This window comes from Ranitomeya variabilis, chromosome 3 (assembly GCF_051348905.1).
Source record: "Ranitomeya variabilis isolate aRanVar5 chromosome 3, aRanVar5.hap1, whole genome shotgun sequence".
Classification (NCBI taxonomy): domain Eukaryota; kingdom Metazoa; phylum Chordata; class Amphibia; order Anura; family Dendrobatidae; genus Ranitomeya; species Ranitomeya variabilis.
The window spans coordinates 474,620,245-474,643,769 of NC_135234.1; the positions used below are offsets into that span (position 1 = coordinate 474,620,245).

General features: G+C 42.0%; 1 protein-coding gene across 7 annotated transcripts in view; it reads right to left on the reverse strand.

Annotated features, from left to right (window-relative positions):
* DMD (dystrophin) overlaps positions 1-23,525 on the reverse strand; it is a 3,762,639-nt gene that overhangs the window by 1,748,415 nt on the left and 1,990,699 nt on the right. Inside the window, exon 1 of one of the 7 annotated variants that reach the window (XM_077296695.1) lies at positions 20,518-20,619. The exons of 5 other annotated variants lie outside the window; for them this stretch is intronic. The gene's annotated coding sequence lies outside the window, so the exon portion shown is untranslated. Of the gene's footprint in view, positions 1-20,419; positions 20,465-20,517; positions 20,620-23,525 lie in introns of those variants that run through there. One more of the 7 variants, XM_077296694.1, reaches the window with a different exon arrangement.

Sequence of the window (23,525 nt, forward strand, 5' to 3'; positions counted from 1 at the left end):
TTCTCCTGAGTATGCTGATACCCCATATGTTGGGGTAAACCACTGTTTGGGCACATGCCGGGGCTCGGAAGGGAAGTAGTGACTTTTTGGAATGCAGACTTTGATGGAATGGTCTGCGGGCATCATGTTACGTTTGCAGAGACCCTGATGTGCCTAAACAGTAGAAACCCCCCAAAAGTGACCCCATTTTGGAAACTAGACCCCCAAGGAACTTATCTAGATGTGTGGTGAGCACTTTGAACCCCCAAGTGCTTCACAGAAGTTTACAACGCAGAGCCGTCAAAATAAAAAATAATTTTTCTTTCCTCAAAAATGATGTTTTAGCAAGCAATTTTTTATTTTCACAAGGGTAACAGGAGAAATTGGACCCCAATAGCTGTTGCCCAGTTTGTCCTGAGTACACTGATACCCCATATGTGGGGGTAAACCACTGCTTGGGCACACGTCGGGGCTCGGAAAGGAAGTAGTGACGTTTTGAATTGCAGACTTTGATGGAATGGTCTGCGGGCGTCACGTTGCGTTTGCGGAGCCCCTGATGTGCCTAAACAGTAGAAACCCCTCAAAAGTGACCCCATTTTGGAAACTAGACCCCCCCAAGGAACTTATCTAGATGTGTGGTGAGCACTTTGAACCTCCAAGTGCTTCACAGAAGTTTATAACGCAGAGCCGTGAAAATAAAAAATAATTTTTCTTTCCTCAAAAATTATGTATTAGCAAGCAATTTATTTTTCCGCAAGGGTAACAGGAGAAATTGGACCACAATAGTTGTTGCCCAGTTTGTCATGAGTATGCTGGTACCCCATATCTGGGGGTAAACCACTGTTTGGGCGCATGTCAGGGCTCGGAAGGGAGGGAGCACCATTTGACTTTTTGAACGCAAGATTGGCTGGAATCAATGGTGGCGCCATGTTGCGTTTGGAGACCCCTGATGTGCCTAAACAGTGGAAACCCCTCAATTCTAACTCCAACACTAACCCCAACACACCCCTAACCCTAATCCCAACTCTAGCCATAACCCTAATCACAACCCTAAACCCCAACACATTCCTAACCACAACCCTAACCCTAATCCCAACCCTAACCCTAACCCCAACCCTAACCACAACTTTAACCCCAACACACCCCTAACCATAACCCTAACGACAAGCCTATTCTTAACCCTATTTCCAACCCTAGCCCTAATTCCAACCCTAACTCTAATTCCAACCCTAAGGCTATGTGCCCACGTTGCGGATTTGTGTGAGATTTTTCCTCACCATTTTTGACAAATCCACAGGTAAAAGGCACTGCATTTTACCTGCGGATTTACCGCGGATTTCCAGTGTTTTTTATGCAGATTTCACCTGCAGATTCCTATTGAGGAACAGGTGTAAAACGCTGCGGAATCCGCACAAAGAATTAACATGCTGCGGAAAATACAACGCAGCATTTTCGCGCGGTATTTTCCGCACCATGGGCACAGCGGATGGTACTGTAAACCTGATGGAACACTGCTACGAATCCACAGCGGCCAATCCGCTGCAAATCCGCAGCCAAATCCGCACCATGTGCACATAGCCTAATTCTAACGCTAACCCTAGTTCTAACCCTAACCCTACCCCTAACCCTACCCTTAACCCTAACCCTAACCTTAACCCTACCCCTAACCCTACCCCTAACCCTACTCCTAACCCTACCCCTAGTTCTAACCCAAGTTCTAACCCTATTGGAAAAAATATATATTTTCTTTATTTTATTATTGTCCCTACGTATGGGGGTGATAATCGGGGGGGGGTCATTTACTATTTTTTTTATTTTGATAATTGTTTTATCACAGTGATCAATATGTAGCTGGAACGAATCTGCCGGCCGGCATTTTGGAAGATGGCGGCACCCGTGGAGAAAATGTATGGACACCGGGAAGCTTGGTAAGTATGAGGGGGGGATCGGAGCACAGGGGGTGATTGGAGCAGGGGGGGTGGGATTGGAGCACGGGGGAGCGGACAGGAGGACGGGGGAGCGGACAGGATGATGGAGGTGAGCGGAGCACAGGATGGAGGACTGGGGAAGAGATCGGTGGCGGTGGGGGGGTGCAGACCAGTGTTTCCAGCCATGGCCGATGATATTGCGCCATCGGCCATGGCTGGATTGTAATATTTCACCAGTTTACATAGTGAAATATTACAAATCGCTCTGATTGGCTGTTTCACTTTCAACAGCCAATCAGAGCGATCGTAGCCAAGGGGGGGTGAAGCCACCCCCCCGGGCTGAAGTACCACTCCCCCTGTCCCTGCAGATCGGGTGAAATTGGAGTTAACCTTTCACCCGATCTGCAGGGACGCGATCATTCCATGACGCCACATAGGTGTCACAGGTCGGATTGGCACCGACTTTCATGACACCTACGTATCGTCAAAGGTCAGGAAGGGGTTAAGTAGCAAATTGGCTCTTTCACCAAGGGGTTAAACTGATAGGACTTGATTTGAAAAGGCACACACCTGTCTATATAAGACCTCACAGCTCACAGTGCATGTCACACCAAATGAGAATCATGAGGTCAAAGGAACTGGCCAAAGAGCTCAGAGACAGAATTGTGGCAAGGCACAGATCTGGCCAAGGTTACAAAAGAATTTCTGCAGTACTCAAGGTTCCTAAGAGCACAGTGGCCTCCAAAATTATTAAATGGAAGAAGTTTGGGACCACCAGAAGTCTTCCTAGACCTGGCTGTCCAGGCAAACTCATCAATCGTGGGAGAAGAGCCTTGGTGAGAGAGGTAAAGAAGAACCCCAAGATCACTGTGGCTGAGCTCCAGAGATGCAGTAGGGAGATGGGAGAAAGTTCCACAAAGTCAACTATCACTGCAGCACTCAACCAGTTGGGCTTTTATGGCAGAGTGGCCTGACGGAAGCCTCTCCTCAGTGCAAGACATAACCCGCATAGAGTCTGCTAAAAAACACATGGAGGTATGTGAAGACTATGAGAAATAAGATTCTCTGGTCTGATGAGATGAAGATAGACCTTTTTGGTGATAATTCTAAGCGGTATGTGTGAATAAAACCAGGCACTGCTCATCACCTGTAAAATACAATCCTACAATCCCAACATTGAAACACGGTGGTGGCAGCATCATGCTATGAGGATGCATTTCAGCTGCAGGGACAGGATGACTGGTTGCCATGGAAGGAATCATGAATGCGGCCAAGTACAGAGATATCCTGGATGAAAACGTCTTCCAGAGTGCTTTGGACCTCAGGCTTGGCCGAAGGTTCACCTTCCAACAAGACAATGACCCTAAGCACACAGCTAAAATAACAAAGGAGTGGCTTCACAACAACTCTGTGGCCATTCTTGACTGGCCCAGCAAGAACCCTGACCTAAACCCAATTGAACATCTCTGGAGAGATCTGAAAATGGCTGTCCACCAATATTCACTATCCAAACTGACGGAGCTGGAGAGGATCTGCAAGGAAGAATTGCAGAGGATCCCCAAATCCAGGTGTGAAAAACTTGTTGCATCATTCCCAAAAAGACTCATGGCTGTATTAGCTCAAAAGGGTGCTTCTGCTCATTACTGAATAAATGGTCTGAATACTTATGACTAGTGTTGAGCATTCCGATACCGCAAGTATCGGGTATCGGCCGATACTTGCGGTATCGGAATTCCGATACTGAGATCCGATACTTCTGTGGTATCGGGAATCGGAATCGGAAGTTCCCAGTGTATGGTTCCCAGGGTCTGAAGGAGAGGAGACTCTCCTTCAGGCCCTGGGATCCATATCCATGTAAAAAATAAAGAATTAAAATAAAAAATATTGATATACTCACCTCTCCGGAGGCCCCTGGACATCACCGCTGGTAACCGGCAGCCTGCTTTGCTTAAAATGAGCGCGTTCAGCACCTTCCATGACGTCACAGCTTCTGATTGGTCGCGTGCCGCTCATGTGACCGCCACGCGACCAATCACAAGCTGTGACGTAATTCTCAGGTCCTAACTTCCTAGAATTCGGAATTTAGGACCTGAGAATGACGTCACGGCTTGTGATTGGTCGCGTGGCGGTCACATGAGCGGCACGCAACCAATCAGAAGCCGTGACGTCATGGAAGGCCCTAAACGCGTTCATTTTAAGCAAAGAAGGCTGCCGGTTACCAGCGGTGATGTCCAGGGGCCTCCGGAGAGGTGAGTATATCAATATTTTTTATTTTAATTCTCTATTTTACACAGTAATATGGATCTCAGGGCCTGAAGGAGAGTTTCCTCTCCTTCAGACCCTGGGAACCATCAGGATACCTTCCGATACTTGGTGTCCCATTGACTTGTATTGGTATCGGGTATCGGTATCGGCGATATCCGATACTTTTCGGGTATCGGCCGATACTATCCGATACCGATACTTTCAAGTATCGGACGGTATCGCTCAACACTACTTATGACCATGTGATATTTCAGTTTTTCTTTAATAAATTTGCAAAAATGTCTACATTTCTGTTTTTTTTAGTCAAGATGGGGTGCAGAATGTACATTAATGAGAAAAAAATGAACTTGTTTTAATTTACCAAATGGCTGCAATGAAACAAAGAGTGAAGCCACCCTGATGAATACCTAAGCAGAGCACCTCATGAAACCCCCTCCACAAAACAGATTTCATCAAGCAAGGTATCATTTTAATCAGTATAACGATGTCAATCTGACACTGTCTCTAGATTACTGTGCACAATTCTGCTGACAGGTTCCCTTTAATAGCATATCAGAACAGACAAACAGTCAGGAGCATGACTCAAAGCAGTCAATGCATGTAGAATCGTTGGTTGTCCGACATGGCTGCATATTACGATGTGGACCATGATTCTAAAAGTTTGCACTGATAGGTTTAAAATTATACTTAAAGATCTATTTTACTGAAGTGTTGGATGTGGTTAATTAATACTTATGAACACTTTGTCTCCTGTGAGGCAGCAAGTTCTTTTAGATTGAGATATATGATGAGTGAATATAATGAGAAATAAGAGGGCACATGGAAAGCCTATCTGATTTTTTCTAATTGATGCTTGTCGATATAACACATGCATAAACTGTTTCCTGCAGAGTATGTAAAAGCTGGTGCTTTTTAGAAGCTAGCCACTGTGCAGGGCAGCTCATTGGCTCATGACTAGAGATGAGAGAACCAGAACTGTAAAATTTGGGGTTTGTACAAGACACTTAGTGTGCAGTGCCGAATATCGAACACGGACTACTCCTGGAAGACCGTTTTACAATTTGGGAGTTCAGGAGAGAGACAAAAGAAAGAAAGATAGAGAGAGAATTTTCCAGCTCCACAGTTTCGGCCCCAATTGATTTCTATGTGGTTAAGGTTCAGTTTCAAGTTTGGGTACAGTTCTAGTACCCGAACCTGATGAACCCGAACTTCTACGTGTCCGCTCATCCCTACTCATGAGGTGCAGGTCCTTGCCAGTGTCGTCATTAGCACTAAAAATACAGGGCCCAATTTGAGCACAGCTTTCAACTGCATCTAATTCCCTCAAAGCACAGATTTAGTTAATAACTATGATGAAATTATAAATGTAGACTAATTAAGATAAAACTGTTAATATAATATTTAAATATTTAAAAAGAAATAGAAAGCTGCTGGCTATTGGATGTTTTGGGTTGTCATTTTGATTTAAAAAGAGAAAACACAGTAGTCTGACAATAAATGGCATCACCCAACCACTAACCATGAGTGGAGAAAAAGTTTTGGTGCCATCATTCATATTCTCTGAAAATAGGCCAAGAAAGCAAAAATTCTGCTGGGGTATGTAAACTTTTGAGCACAGCTGTATATATATACTATATATATATATATATATATATATATATATATATATATATATATATATATATATATATATACATATATATATTGTATTGCAGTGGGGTTTGTGCAGCGTGACAGATAAGCAGGGACCACAGAAATGTTCAACGCAAATGTCTTTAATGTCCAAAAGCCTCACACATAGGGGGGATGTCCTCCGGATCGCAGCCGGGTTTCTGTAAGCACAGTCCTAAACTCAAAACCTGTTGCCATGGACAATGGCACCGCCGTGTCTTTTGGGTGTGTCAGCCACCTAGAAGTCCCAGGCTCTGTGTTAGCTTCACACAGTCCTGGGTTGCACAGAGACACCTGTCTGTAGCTTGCAAACTCCAAACTGACCCACCCAAGGCAAAACTGACATTTAAATGGAATTATGGACATGGAACCACTTCCATAACCCAGAGTGGAGAAAGGGATTCGCCCCATTACCAAACCTGTAAATCCCTCTAAAATTTAAAGCCATTAACAGGTTTTGATAAAAAAAATCTGACTGAGTCACTGCTTGGACCCAATCCATACTTTCTTTTATTTGGCCTTGTGACTCACAAGCGTCCTGCTGTGAACACAAGGTGCTCCAGTGGGTTCAATAGGACTCCGTCCGCATCCTGGGGGACACATATGGACCCTCACAAATGATCCCCCTCACTGCCTCACAATATACCGTATATAACAATATATTTATAAAAAAGGTTTGATCCCATTTTATCCAAACTCATATAAAGTATTTAAAATGTGTATTATAAATATTTCATCCGACATATATGAAAAACTATTTTTATATAGAGCTAAAAGTGCAGTGCAAGCAAACTCGTATTTTTTATCCCAGACTCTCATAAATACTTATCTGAGGAGACATCTGATGGCTGAGAAATGATTATTTATACAATAAATATACCACAAATCATGCAGTCTATCCACCAGGGCTAAAATTACACTAAATACGCCTGTCAAGTCCAAAGAATGTAAATGATCATCATAGCCCATTTAGGAGAGACTGGCCTAAAAGACCAATAACAAACATACCCTCATTATCAAAACTAGGTCAGCGATAAAAATGTGCTAGTTGTAAGATTTGTTGCCATGAATAACAAGTACACCTATGCCAGAAAGTCCAAGTGATAATCAAATACAGAATTTGCAGATGAAAACCTTATGAATGGTGAGTTTGTTACTAGTTAGAGAGGTCACTGGAACATTGCGAGATATGAACTAGAACTGATGCTATTTTTACCATGAGTAGATCTCCCTGGGCATTTTCTGCACATGAAGCTAACAGGAGGTTTTCTGAGTTCAGCACTGGAGATTCTGCTATCGGAACTATTGTTTAACAACAAAACCATATTTAATCAATTAGCATTCCTATGTTCCCTATAGATCACTAAACATACACGTTTCAGAGTCCAGAGGTGATGCTGACCTGCTACTTATTTAGTGCCCGCTGCTTTGGTGCACTATTTACTAAGCTTCATTCACTCCAAACAGTATTCTGTTACTAATAGGGATGAGCAAATCTTTTGTATTCTCCTAGAATTTTACAAAAATGTGTTTTCTCCAGAATGATACATTTGTGGCAATTTGCACGGAGAACATTGTGGCATATGCACATTATATTAATTTGCTCTACCCTCAGCAAAGGAGAGCAAAGCACTAGGGATGAGCGGACCCATGGAAGTTCCGGTTCAGGTACCCAACCCAACTTTAGTCAAAAGTTCAGTTTGGGAACCAGACCTGTACCCGAACTTGAACTTGAACTGAACCCCACTGAAATCATTGAGGACCCAAACTTTGGAGCTGGAAAAAAATATTTATTTCTCTTCCTCTCCCTTTCTCTCTCCCTTTCTCTCTCCCTCTACCTTTCCCTCACATTCTCTCTCTCCCTCACGCTCTCCCTCACTTTCTCTCCCTCTACCTCTCCCTCACTTTCTCTCTCCCTCACATTCTCTCTCTCACTCTCCCTCACGCTCTCCCTCTCTTTCTCTCTCCCTCTCCCTCACATTCTCTCTCTCCCTCTCCCTCACATTCTCTCTCTCCCTCTCTCTCACACTCTCCCTCACTTTCTCTCTCTTCCTCTACCTTTCCCTCTCCCTCACTTTCTCTCTCCCTCACATTCTCTCTCTCCCTCTCCCTCATGCTTTCCCTCTCTTTCTCTCTCCCTCTCCCTCACATTCTCTCTCTCCCTCTCCCTCACATTGTCTCTCTCCCTCTCTCTCACACTCTCCCTCACTTTCTCTCTCTCCCTCTACCTCTCCCTCTCCCTCACTTTCTCTCTCCCTCACATTCTCTCTCTCCCTATCCCTCACGCTCTCCCTCTTCCTATCCTTTACACTCTCTCTATTCTCCTGAACTGTAAAACGGACTTCCAGGAGATGTCCATGTTCAAAGTTCAGCATCGGGCACTAGGTGTCCAGAAAGAACAGCAAACTTTACATTTCGGGTTGGCTAATCTCTTTGCAGGTCTGTGGTTTATCTGCGCAGAAGCAAGATATACAGCAGTATGTGGCTGAAGTGGGAAGCATCATCCACATCAGTGATGATCTTTTAACCGAACAACGCTGTATGTAAGAATTCTGAAGCATATTGACATGCCACCATCGATTTAAACTTTTCACAACACAATACTGCAATTAAATAATAAACTTACTTACTCGGCACCTTGTGCTCATAAGTCCTCGTTAAAGCGGATCTGTCACCAGATTTCACACTGCAATCTGCAAACGTTATTACATAAATCTCTAAGTACTGATGAAACTGGTGTACTAACTTCATGTCACAATGGTTGTTTTATCCTGACATTGAGGTGAAAATTGTATGCGTTCAGCTGCAAAAATGTTAATTTTAACATCAGGTAAGAAAACAGTGAAATAAGATCATACAGCCATGCTGAAACAGATTTTCAAAGTAATTCTTTGTGCAAGCCACATACGGTAGTTTTATTTTAGGATTTCAATATAGTTGCGCTCCCAAAATTTTACATTTCATCACTGCAGGGTCTGTAAATCAAGCTCTAATATTTACTTGTAAATAGATGGATAGATATGGATTAGATACAGTATAACACTACAGTAGCTGCAGAAAATAGCTGGGAGCCTGGGGGCTGAGAGTGACAGAATCACTGTCAGGAACATCATTATATCTATATTCCACCGTGTCCTGTAATAGCATTTCATATGATGAATGATACAGGGAGCAACTAGTTATGTCTATGCAAAAGCATTACTGGATAAGATTAAAATGGAAAAGCATAATGATACAGAGGACCATTCATCCAGTGATCAGCTAATCAATATAGCTGAGCAGGAGCAGTGCTGGGTATCAACGTTCAATTGAAGCCATAAGTTTCACAAGCTGGGGTGTTCATGTGTATAATAAGATGAAGTCACTAAGAAAAATACTAACAGCAGTGGCCATGGGAAACTAAAGGAGCAATATACAAGTAAGTGTAGATGTTGATTCTTTAAAAGACACTGCTGCGTCACATCATATTTGTATATGCAGAAGCCGAAGTCCTAAGTGTGCACCAGTCATTTACTAGTCTTATATGTCAGCTCTGGCTGACGTGACATGCTCTCTCTCAGCACTTCTGATTGCAACTTGGCTCATAACAAGAAAAAGCTGACACGCTACTGAATTAGTACCATGCATATTATAGGGTCTGTCCCTTCATAAGTAACAAAAAAAGTTGCACTCTGTATCGCTATAACATGTAAACATGAAATATATTAAATTGAAATTGCATTACCAGAAAATAAGAAAAAAACAAAGATGCTTGGCGCATAAATTGGCCAATTGAAGTGCGCCCAGCAGCCAATGACAAGGTGATCGCCTTGTCGTGGATCCTGGACAGACATGAAATGGCCAATTTATGCGCTAAGTGTCTTGATTTTTTCCTATTGTCTAGAGCAGTAATGCAATTTCTTTTTCATATATTTCATGTTTACATGTTATAGCATTACAGAGTGCAACTTTACTTGTTATATATGTGGCTACTCTTAGTGTGCACCTGTTCACATCTGGTCTTTGGAAGTGATAGTCAGTTTTTTACATTTGTCCCTGCACAAGAACCTATATTTTATAGTTTCATAGTATTTTAGGTTAAAGATAGACTTAAGTCCATTATGTTCAACCTATAGCATGCTGATCCACATTAAGGCAAATTCCCCATGGGAAAAATACTAATAACTCTACATAGGGGGGAAATTCCTTTCCGACTCCACAAACTGCAATATCAGAATAGTTCCCTGCATCAACGTTCCATCACAGAATCTAGTGTCCAAAACCTATAATATTATATTTTTCAAGAAAGACATCTCATGGGCATAGAGAGCAGTGAATATGCATTGATTCATTCTCTTTAGTAGCGGGCACACGTGTTCTTCAGTTCTGCAGGAAGTCGGCGGTTGTGGCTAACAGCGTGCTTGCTATTAAACAAGATGAATATTCACTGCTCCACACGACCATATTCCTGGGTGTGGAGAGCATTGAGTATTTTGACAGCTGTCCTCTGCTTGCAAGAAGCACATGATGTCACTGCCATGTGCTGTTAGCAAGCATAAATCAGCTGCTGGCATCTGAACAGGACATTGCGAGGGAGCACAGGGAAAGTAAGTAGAGTAGTTTTTTTTGGTATATTTTTTGGATGGGGACATGCATACTAGAACAGGGATGAGGGCACCATGCATACCAGGATGGGCATGAGGGGGATCATGCATATCAGAATGGGGATGAGGGGACCATATATACCAGGATGGGGATGAGGGGACCAGGCATACCAGGATGGGAATGAGGGGACAATGCATACCAGGATGGGGATGAGGGGGGCATACAAACCAGGATGGGGATGAGGGTACCATGCATACCAGGATGGAGATGAAGAGAATATACATACCAGGATAGGGGTGAGGGAGCCATGCATACCAGGATAGGGATGAGGACACTATGCATACCAGGATGGGGATGAGGGAGCCATGCATACCAGGATGGGGATGAGGGAACCATGCACTCCAGAATGGGGATGAGGGGACCATGCATACCATGATGGGGATGAAGGGACCATGCATAATAGGATGGGGATGAAGGGACTATTCATACCAAGATTGGGATGAGGACACTATGCATACCAGGATGGGGATGAGGGGTCCATGCATACCAGGAGGAGGACAAGGGGGCCATGCATACCAGGATGGAGTATATTATTACAGAATTGACCACATTTTTTGCTTTGTTTTCTCCTGCTCTGAAACTTAGGTGCATCTTATGGTCCGGTGCATCTTATAGTCTGAAAAAAATGGTACATAGTGTGATGCAGTTACCCATGCTGCAGCCAGGGGCGCTGTGTGGGCTCCTCAGGATATGCATGGAAGCATAACTGGGTTTGTGAAACAGGCTCCGGCATGATTGTAAATGGCCAGTATGTCTTGCAGAGGGAGTCTGTGCTGTAAGCCAGTATTGTTGTTCTGGGACTTGTAGTTCCATAAGAGTTGTGTTTGTGTAGCTTTAAAGGGAGGCTTACAGGGTTAGTCAGAGAGCTGGGCAGGTCTGACTAACCACACACACCTCCCACCTATGGGAGTGGTTATAAGTATATAATGTGACTATGGGGTGGTCACAAGGGGAGTGTGTAAGGTCCTGGAAGGTCTATGTGTTGGAAGGTCCCAGGTGGGGACGGACTTCCTGAAAAGCACATGGGGAGGCCTTGGACCTGGAGGACTATGTGTTGGAAGATCCTGGAAGTAGGATTTCCTGAATAGCACATCCTGTGTTGGAAGATCCTGGGAGTAGGACTTCCTGAATAGCGCAAGGAGAGGTCAAGTATGCAAAGTCTGTGACAGCACTGCATTGGGGAAGCTACCGTCTGTCTGAGGATCTGGACTGTCAGGTGGCCTTGTCAGCAAGGCATTGTCCGGGACGGTGATCCCAGTCCACCAGCTTCCCTGGGAGAGAGAGAGTACTGACAGGAGTCAGCATGTGGAGCAGGAACTCCTGGAAGGTAACACAGAGTATGGGGTACTGTGTGGTGAGGTTCAGCATGTTTAGAGACTGCAACCTAATGTCGTGTGTTGGTGCCTGTTGTGTTCCATGGATAATAATGAACTGTTCAGCGTGCGGACACCCACGGTAACTGGACAAAGAGGTCCAGCGTGTTTAGTGTCTGCGTCTCAAAGCAGTATACTATGAAGTGCTAAGGTCTATGTGAGGTCTGTGATGGGTAACATGGCCTACAGCAGTTTATGATGCTTGAATAAACCAAAATAGACTCTATATGTGAAAAACCGTGCCTGTCTACGTTTATCCTGTTGCCAAGCGAGTATTCCCCAACCCGTTAGTGATCACGGCATCACAATAGATAAATTCAACTTATTCGGTTAAGCATAAACATAAATATATATTTTTGTATCATATTTTATATATAAAGAATCAAAATAACACATGGAACAGAGGCTGTAACTTATAGCGCTTAGTCAAAATGTACATGTACTCACTCAAATGGGAATATTGGAAAAAAAATATATATTTTTTTCAGTACACTAACATTTTGACCCAAAGCTGTCACCTGAGAATGCGGAGCCATTCTAGGTATACGGCTTGATGAATTTGACCATGGCTTTGTGTGCATTGATTAAACCATGCACAACTGCATGCCATATGATAGTTTAGTGATTAGTTACCACTTTGCTGAACAGGCTAGCTGTAAAATGGGTTTTAAAGTGAAAATGATTTAAAGAGGAGGTGACATGAATTCACAAAGGTGTTAAACAGCCAAGATGGATCCGATAAGAAGAAAACAATCATAAACATAATCTCTGCAAGATTTTGCTGAAGGAACTGCAGAAAAAAATTACATTCAAGGAATTTTTCTGCTGTAATATACTTGAAAATTAATCACTTTGACCCTCGTCATCTCCGTGCCTCCTTATCTCACCTCACATAGCCACAGAGAGAAGGCAGAGATCTCTATGCTCCATGTACAATGTGAGCTTCGACTAATTGAGCAAATAGGTGCACGGTAATAACCCTACAGAAAATCGCTGCCTTTCTTCTATTCTGCCTGCAGTTCATTTAGTTTACCACATGCAGTTCTCTTTATTCTCTTTCCCAATGCAAAATTCACTATTTTGTACCATTTCTAATCTAAATATTTTAAGAGCTTATCATATAAATTAACAATTATTTGAGATTGTAGTAAATGTAATCCTTATACCGATCTCCTAGGAAAATACATTAACAAACTATGTGACTGCCACCCTCTAACTATATAAGTGCAGCTGATCTTGAAAGAGTCGTATCATGAAAGGAGCATTCTGTAAATACATGCTGTCTATGGTGGCCTGACTTCTTCAATTCCTGGATATCTTCAGTTATTGCTGAGGTGATGCCCCACCTGACAGCCATGGGGGAAAATGTGGCATTACTTGACAGACAATAAGATCAATAACCAGACATGTAAGAAATGAACAATTTTGTGTGCCAAAGTGACAGTTACTCGTTGTGAGAAATTATGTTCCCTCACTCAGATTCCTGGTTAATTCTTTGTTTCTATGATGAGAACTAACCCTTTTAGGGAGTGTTCAGTCAAATTAATGATTACAGTACTGAAGAATATATTGGCCCTATATAAGAAATTATAAATACATTGAAATCCTATCTGAAGGGTAATAATGAAGAAGTTCTTCGTTTGGAATTTCTTTCACTAGGCATAACACATTGGCCCTGATTCATCAAAGGGTTTAGTGCAAAGATATTTGAAAAGTTGCAATGGGAGGTTGCACAAAAATGTTTCAATAGTTGTTGTTTTAGTAACAGTTTTGGCCTGCTTCGTCAACATAGGCAGCAATGGGGTGGGATGTAGAGAAACAGGACATGGCAATGCCCGCTTGACTAAATCATGATGGGCTGTGGTGTGCATTACACTACCAATCTTATGGAAAAAAAATTGTGGCGAGGCACATTTGTGACACAGCAGGTTCATTAAGAGAAGTGTGTCTCTTAAAGAATCAGTTACCACTGACTCCAGAACGTTCCCTCATCAAGACTGGCATGAAAAATGCTGGTCTTGAACAATTAGTGCCTATTTGTTGTTTTTGGGGAAGGTTTCTTTAAGAGAGCGCTAGAGAAAGTACAGTAATTATCAAGTATCTGCACTATTAAGTGACTACTTACTGGAACACCAAGTTAGCAATTGTTTTCTGATTACTCAGCTAATGCTTGACTGAACATGGCCTGAAATCTGCAAACTCTTGATGGATACATCATAGCCATGTCTGGACTTATTTTAGGATTATGAGAATGTTAATATTCTAACACTTGCAAATGCAGTTAGCCCCTGTGTATCATGCATTTGGCCCTAAACATAAGCTATTCAGTGGGTTCAAAACATGTCCTAGGAGATTAGGAAAGTCTTCTCCAGAAAGGCTTTCATGATCTCCTAGGTTAGTGTGATATGATATCCAATACATCCCTGTGTATATGCCATTGTGGGTGCTATATTTTGCATTTGATTCATGCATAAAGCAATATTCATTGGTTGTGGGGGTTTAAACTGTGCTTTTGGTATATTTTCCAACATGTAAAGCAAACAAAGTGGAATTGGATCCTTTTACCTATTCCATTTTGAGTTCTGAATTCTTTATATTACAGTATTTTACTCTTTATAATATTAATATATTGGATAAAAACACTCTGTTAAAGAAAAAAAATGAAGCTAAAGAGTAAGGAAACATAAATGAATAAACATATTTAATAAACGAGGCGTAACTCTATGTTGGATATATCCCACCTATAATTATGGATGCTTGGTTCTGAAATACATAGGTAGCGGTGTCCTATGTGACTTTAATGATTTGCCAAAATGTTCAGCTTTTTTACTGCCACTCGTTTAGTTTCTGGAATTTCTTTGCTGAATGGCTAGGTATGCTTATTTAGTAAAAAGCCAACAAGGATACAATGTCTTTCACCAGTGATCCCATGGGACATGTATATGCACAGGGCATCAGTAAGGCAGCCGCCATAATTCTGCAACAACCTAAGGAATCACTGGAGGCAGAAATGACTGCAAATACTGCTTTACCATATCAAAGCGGTGCACAATATCCACCAAGCACCATTGGAAAGGCACTTCTACACATTGGTATTGCGTTATCCAAAAATCACCTTTATCACATCACAACTTCATTATGTCCCCCAATGTATTCCTATGAAGGGCAATTGAAGCTAAGTTTATCTGTATATTGCATACCACTAGTGACTTTTTGTATGAGAATTGCCCATGACTGTGTTTCCTCTATCATACTGTAAAACAGTAAATACATCATATGAGTATATTAATATTTTCCATTATGAGGTTGTGTAACGTTTCAAATGTATTATTTTGAACATATTTTTATTACATAAGAGATGGATCAAAACACAGCTGAATTTTTCCATTAATCTTCCTTCAATATATGCTTAGTTTAGCAGAAACATCGCAAAAGTTGTCTTCTGCGTAACTTATTCTAAGGAGACTCATATCCAGCCTGTGCCTGTGGCAAAAACCCCATTGGGTTTAGGCTGGTTAACACTTTTATATCTTGCTGTTCATGTCCCAAAGATGGAATTAATTCCTTTTATTTGTCTGTCAAGAGATTTATTTTCACTCATTGCCTTTCTAATGCAGAGAGAATAAAACAACAAGAAAAAAATATGTGACGGCGGATTGTAGGAATGTTTTGGTTAACTATGTATTTTTGCATTATGTAGAAACAGAGCACTAGAAAAGCTCAATAATCAGCATCCATAAACTCCATATACTGTATATCAGCAACACAAATGGTTTATGTTGCATTTGGGGAATGGTTTTATTACCATAAGATAAGTTTACATTCAACTCTGGGACGGTGATCATTGAAAGGCATAAATGTAACTCCAGATGGGTAATTTAGCATCTAAGCTGCCAGAAGTAGGGAGAAGCCAGTAATGATAAACTGGAGGACAGGAAAAAATGAATCAAAGTGACAAATAACAATTAAAAAACAAAAAAGGTCATAATGGTAGTTGTCCCAACAAAGTGCACAATTGTCACATGTTGGTGGGTGAACCATAGGGAAAAGAACCCCTGGAAGGTATAATCCAAGTCAAAAGGCTAAAACATAATTTATAATGCCATATTCACAATGGTAATTAGATATCACTGAATAAAATATAGCTATAGCAATGTGGACCAATAAACCAGAAAATATGCTGTAAGTAGATTATCTAACATTAAACCACAATTGAACATCACTGTGTATCTTACCACATCTGTAGGGTGATACATTGAGAGTATTGGTAATATGTAGATTGTACAAATAAACCAGGTACAGTGACTTTGTTTCCTTTCATTTAGGACCATCAAGAACATTTCAGTTAAACTTGGAGAGAGTTTCCTATTGGATCGACGATGGGGAAAAGTAATGATGCTCATTGTGAAATTGCACCACAACACTCCCCTACACAAGCAATGCAACAGTGCATGAAATTGAACTCCAAAAAGAGCCACCATTCTGTGTGACTTCTTGGCTGACACAATTTAGATATTTATAGCTTTACAAACGGGCCACTGGAGAAGAACTTGAAGCTTTTCCTAGCCAGGAAGGATTAATGAACATGTGCACCTAGTAATTACACCACTCCATCTTTCTGAAAGCCCTCACACTGCCTCAATGGCAGGGCTTATAATGAACAGCCCATTGAAAATATCAATCTGCAGTTGTACAAGTCATCTGAATACTTACGTTCGGAAGTTATTTTCACACCTTCTCATATTGTCTTACTAAGCAATGGGCATGAATGTAATTTGCAAGTTTTCTCTTTACACACAGTGGAACGGGTCATGCTCAATTTAAAAAAACAAATTTACATAAAGCACACTTATTCAAACAGGTAGAGACAAAAGCAAAAACAATGAGCTGTATAGCGGCATCAGCGGCTGGATTTAAGGAGCAGTAAGCTTTCAGCTATTCTCACAGTGTACACATATACAGAAAGGACAAGTGACACATAATGGCAATTATTTCTTAAAAGGGTTGCCTACTATTACATTATAACCTGTCTTTAGAACAGCAGATGATGGCATATATCATTCTATGCATGAATTGGTGTCCAAGTAGGGTTCCACATTGTTATATAGTTATATGAAAACGCGACACTCAATGATATGTAGTGGAAATTATGAAAATGTTATTCATGTCAACCAAAAACATAAGGTACATTAACATTTTGGCAATGGCAGTTGCCATTTCCGTATTGCTATATCCCTCCTCACCTGGTTCTCACAGCAATCAGAACCATTCTGATGAAGGTCCGGATTCAGGGCCAAAATGTTAAAGTAGTTTCTGTTTTTAGATTTCATGAATAACATTGCCATAATTTCCACTACATATCATTGAATGCGAGGCTTCATACACCTATCCTTAGAAGAGGATATAAGATCGGTGGAGGTGCAACACCCAGCAAGTGGCCTATGGATCAGCTGCTATCAGCTTCGCCAGTGGCAGATGTAAGCAGAGCACAACAACATGGCTCCTTACACTGTTTTGAAGCCGGTGCTCAGTACTGCAGGTCATATCCTACCAAAGTGAACATAATGGGTACTGGACAGTGAGATGTTTGGCACACATGGCTCACAGTTGGTAAAGAATCCAATACAGGTGATAATTGGCTGTTTCACAGGTCTGCCTTATATATGAAAAAAGATAGATCGTGTGGTTATAACTTGGAGACATCATCTTTTCTTTTTCGGTGTGGATTCTCTATGCATTCTAGGAACCAGTTTTATGCAAACATTCAGCTATGCTGTCCTAAATCTTTGCAAAGAGGTGTTTAGATTGTTCTGACAGTTTTTGTGCTTTATATATAGATAGTGAATACAGATAGTGGATTTCATGACTTGATATTCTTGCCTATTCACTTGAGCATAGCCATGGTATGTGTAGGTTCTATTCTGAATTGAATATGAGCTGACGTGGAGTTTAAGGGTACCGTTACACTAAACGATTTACCAACGATCACGACCAGCGATACGACCAGGCCGTGATCGTTGGTAAGTCGTTGTGTGGTCGCTGGAGAGCTGTCACACAGACAGCTCTCCAGCGACCAACGATGCCGAAGTCCCCGGGTAACCAGGGTAAACATCAGGTTACTAAGCGCAGGGCCGCGCTTAGTAACCCGATGTTTACCCTGGTTACCATTGTAAATGTAAAAAAAAAAAAACACTACATACTCACCTTCTGATGTCTGTCACGTCCGCCGCCGGCGGCTTCCCGCACTGACTGTGTCAGTGCCGGCCGTAAAGCACAGCACAGCGGTGACATCACCACTGTGATCTGCTTTTACTTTACGGCCAGCGCTCACAGTCAGTGCGGGAAGCAGACGGCGGGGGACGTGACAGGCACCGGAATGTGAGTATGGAGTTTTTTGGGTTTTTTTACATTTACAATGGTAAACCAGGGTAAACAGCGGGTTACTAAGCGCGGCCCTGTGCTTAGTAACCCGATGTTTACCCTTTTTACAAGCGAACACATCGCCGATCCAACGATGACAGCGGGAGATCCAGCGACGAAAGAAAGTTTCAAACGATCTGCTACGACGTATGATTCTCAGCAGAGTCCCTGATCTCTGCTGCGTGTCAGACACAGCGAGATCGTATGTATATCGCTGGAACGTCACGGATCGTGCCGTCGTAGCGACCAAAGCGCCACTGTGAGACGGTACCCTTAGGCAACAGCCATTAAAACATTGAGCAGCACTGCATTGTTTCACCCCTTATACTGTTTACATAAGGGGCTGGTGGAGGTGATAACAGCTGATTGGTGGGGGTACAGGTGTTGGGTCCTCACCGATCTGATATTGATCGCAGGAATATGTCATCAATATAAAGCTGTAAGCTGTAACTCATACAAAACATATAGTATGTCTGCAGCATTGTTAAGAGACAGCCAGATTAAAATCAAATTAATCAAAAAGCCAAGGAATTCCTGTGAAATAAGGAACAATGCTAGTTATGTAAAACTGTCAAGTCAAATTTGCCGTGTAAAGCTAGGGCTATCTGATGATGCTGGTCACATGACAGCAAGTCTCAGAGAAGTCATGCTGCCAAAAACATCCCCGTAACATGCTGTTGCCTGACTATTTGAGACCTGATAGAAAGCAGACAGGTTGCATGTGACTTACATAAAAATTGTTTGGGGGGGAAGGGTCACATAGGACTTTTAAGCATTGATTTTTTGCAACCGTCATATCATATTCATGGTGGATCACAGGTTGCAACACAAACTCATTGACAGATGCAATGTCGCATGACCAGTGTCACCATGTAGCAACAATCTAAATGCATGTTACTCTGTTGATGGTAGGACCCATGTTCCTAAAACTGGGTTCACATGTATACCTAATTTTCATTTCAAATTAGTCTGGCTTAGACCTTCAACTTTTTTTCAGCTGGGGTGGGGGAGGCGAGCTGCAGTTATCTAATTCTTTGCTTTTTCTCCAATTCAGATGAAACAAAAACAATACAAGCCAATTATGTCTTTCTATTTTCATGCAATTCCATTAACGCATTTGGTTTTCCGTAGAATTACTTCTTCAAGATACACTAAACTGAAACTATGCGCTGTAAGAACACGCGACTTTTCTGTGTCCTTTCCATGCTCTGCTCACTACATTATTTCATTTACTGCTCACTACACCACCAATTGGACACGTGAACCAAGTCTAACAAAGAAAAAGAAGACACTGTTGGTGCTCACCACATTCGATGACCCATCATTTTGCAAGCTACTTAAATCCATAAACTTAGTTTAGCATATTTTTTGTCTTGAGTGATCTAAAACATTTTCATATCTCAATAATAAAAGCGTAAGGTCACCCAATTCCCCTCTAGTAAAGAGCACTCATGATCTCCAGAATTCATCCCAGTGATAGTTTTGGGTAAACTCTTTAGCAATAGCAGCTAGAAATCCTGTTGGACATCATCCACCTATCAACATCCTAGGTGTCCAATATAACACCAAGCAGTACTTCCAAGAGTTGTGCATGACAGTGAACAAAATGACATATATTTGCTCCTCATCAACCCATGACTCACAAGTAATTACCGGGGGGTATGAGATGAGAATATGCAACCAGACAATTCCCACAATATTTAACAATTATAATATCTTATAGCATGAGGATATGGCAACATACAATATCAGCTATTCAGCAAGGAAATACAGTTGCTTGCTTGCTGGGCTGCATTATCCAAAGAATTTATGTAAGTTAGCTCCATTTTCTATAGTGAGGCAGAATCATCTGCAAACACTCTTCAAAAGCAATGACAGGCAGTGTGCTGAGTGCTCCTTGCGTGCCTGTACTGACGGCCCTATGCACATGTTGGAATGAGATGACATGCAGCCAACAATATCACAGGGCACAAACACCACTTCAGCTACATATTCAGAGCGGAGAAGGCTTCAGTATATCACTTTCTAATACAGCAAGGAACGATACAGCAGTTCCCATAGACCTTTGGATGGAAGTACAAAAAGCATCCCCCTCCCACCTACTGCTCTCAATCTCCTGCATCAGAAAGGAGGACTTACTATAAGATGCTGGCTGAAATGAATGAGCAGGAATCCTTTTTTTCTGTAATAAATAAGCCTCCTTTGTCAGCCTGGTTCTTTCTATCGGGAAGCCTTACCTTGATGGTGATGCTGAAATAAATAAATATAGGGTCCCACAGCTGATTTTAGTTCAGAGAATCCAGCAGTGCATCTGTACAGAGCTTTGCCATTGCTAGTCTGAGGGAAAAAAGGAGCTACCGGGATGCTGAACGACACACCAGCCAACTTTGTGTGTAGCGAAAGCTCAATGGAAAATCTGGCCTGCAGCTCAGCAGGACTGGGTTCCTCTGTACAGTCATAGCTATTGTACTGCTACATTAAAATGAATTAAACCCATGCTAAGGGTTATCTAGAATTTTTATTCTGCAGATTCTTTTTTTTTCTTCTTCATTGACAAGCTTTAACATTCTGGGAAAATACATCAGTAGCACAATTTATTACTGAAGCTGGAAGGACATTCTGCACTACAGACCTGATAGCACTGAATTGTTGTACAGCATAATAAAGCAGGGCAAATTCAGTTGTGTCTGTTAACTATTTAATGAACCAGGTGGCATTTCTTTGGTTCTAACTACCTTATGTTGATCAGATAGGAATACTGACAGTTAATAAAAAGCATTTTACTATGCTTTTATGCTGTTAGAGCAACCAGGAATATTGCATAGATGTTGAGGAGAGGGAATAATTTTGTCATCTGTAAGAATATGACCAAGAAAGGTAAGGGATCTAAGTTCCAGTATATATATATATATATATATATATATATATATATATATATACAATATTTTTTAAAATATACTGGAAACAGGATCCTTTCTTAGACATGTCTATGTAAAATTCATGCAGTGGCATGCGTTCTGGGTTTCTCCACTGGCAGGATCAACTTAGGAAAGGGTGAGTTGGGTCTTTTTAGTTATCTGAAATCTAGTAAGGATGCATTTATAGACTCTGGGCTAAAAGATCCTGTAACTAATGTAACGTTTCAGCTATGCGCATATGCTGTGAGCAATGCATAAAATTAGGAGAGTTGCAACTATTAGTGTTGAGCATTCCGATACCGCAAGTATCGGGTATCGGCCGATACTTGCCGGTATCGGAATTCCGATACCGAGATCCGATACTTTTGTTGTATCGGGAATCGGTATCGGGATTAATATCAATGTGTAAAATAAATAATTAAAATAAAAAATAGGGATATACTCACCTCTCCGGCGCAGCCTGGACTTTACCGCCGTAACCGGGAGCCGTTGTACCTAAGAATGCGCGCTTGAAGGGCCTTAGATGAGGTCACTGCGCTCTGATTGGTCCGTAGCGGTCGCGTGACCGCTACGCGACCAATCACAAAGCCGTGACGTCACCTAAGGTCTTTCAAGCGCTTGAAATACCTTAGAAGACATCACGGCTTTGTGATTGGTCGCGTAGCGGTCACGCGACCGCTACGCGACCAATCAGAAGCTGCGGACATCTTCTAAGGTATTTCAAGCGCTTGAAAGACCTTAGGTGACGTCACGGCTTTGTGATTGGTCGCGTAGCGGTCACGCGACTGCTACGGACCAATCAGAGCGCAGTGACCTCATCTAAGGCCCTTCAAGCGCGCATTCTTAGGTACAACGGCTCCCGCTTACGGCGGTAAAGTCCAGGCTGCACCAGAGAGGTGAGTATATCCCTATTTTTTATTTTAATTCTTTCTTTTACACATTGATATGGATCCCAGGGCCTGAAGGAGAGTTTCCTCTCCTTCAGACCCTGGGAACCATACAGGATACCATCCGATACTTGGTGTCCCATTGACTTGTATTGGTATCGGGTATCGGTATCAGATTAGATCTGATACTTTGCCGGTATCGGCCGATACTTTCCGATACCGATACTTTCAAGTATCGGATGGTATCGCTCAACACTAGCAACTATACATCATCTTCCTAGCATTTTGATAGATGAGTTAAAATAAATTTACAGATAATACATAGTTGCCCTTTTGATTTTTTTAAGCAGAAGTAAAATAATTTTACAATTTTATTTATTTAGATGGATCCAAATGATCACTTTATATGCAAATACATGCTTAGTTTAAATCGTCTGATAATGCCTTAAATAATTTCAAAGATCTGTAGGTATATACACTGCTCAAAAAAATAAAGGAAACACTTAAACAACAGAATACAACTCCAAGTAAATCAAACTTCTGTGAAATCAAACTGTCCACTTAGGAAGCAACACTGTTTGACAATCAATTTCACATGCTGTTATGCAAATGGAATAGACAACTGATGGAAATTATTGGCAATTATCAAGACACACTCAATAAAGGAGTGGTTCTGCAGGTGGGGACCACAGACCATATCTCAGTACCAATGCTTTCTGGCTGATGTTTTGGTCACTTTTGAATTTTGGTTGTGCTTTCACACTCGTGGTAGCATGAGACAGACTCTAGATCCTACACAAGTGGCTCAGGTAATGCAGCTCATCCAGGATGGCACATCAATGCGAGCTGTGGCAACAATGTTTCCTGTGTCTGTAAGAGTAGAGTCCAGAGGCTGGAGGCGCCACCAGGAGACAGACCAGTACATCAGGAGATGGAGAGGGGGGTTGTAGGAGGGCAACAACCCAGCAGCAGGACCGCTACCTCAGCCTTTGTGCAAGGAGGAACAGGAGGAGCACTGCCAGAGCCCTGCAAAATGACCTCCAGCAGGCCACAAATGTGCATGTGTCTGCACGATCGGTTAGAAACCAACTCTATGAGGATGGTCTGAGTGCCCGACATCCACAGATGGGGGTTGTAATCACAGCTAGAGTTGAGCATTCCGATACCGCAAGTATTGGGTATTGGCCGATACTTAGCGGTATCGGAATTCCGATACCGAGATCCGATACTTTTGTTGTATCGGGAATCGGTATCGGGATCGATATAATGTGTAAAATAAAGAATTAAAATAAAAAATATTGCTATACTCACCTCTCCGACGCAGCCTACACCTTACCGAGAAAACCAGCAGCCTTGTTTGCTTAAAATGCACGCGTTTACTGCCTTCCGTGACGTCACGGCTTCTGATTGGTCGCGTGCCGCCCATGTGACCACGACGCG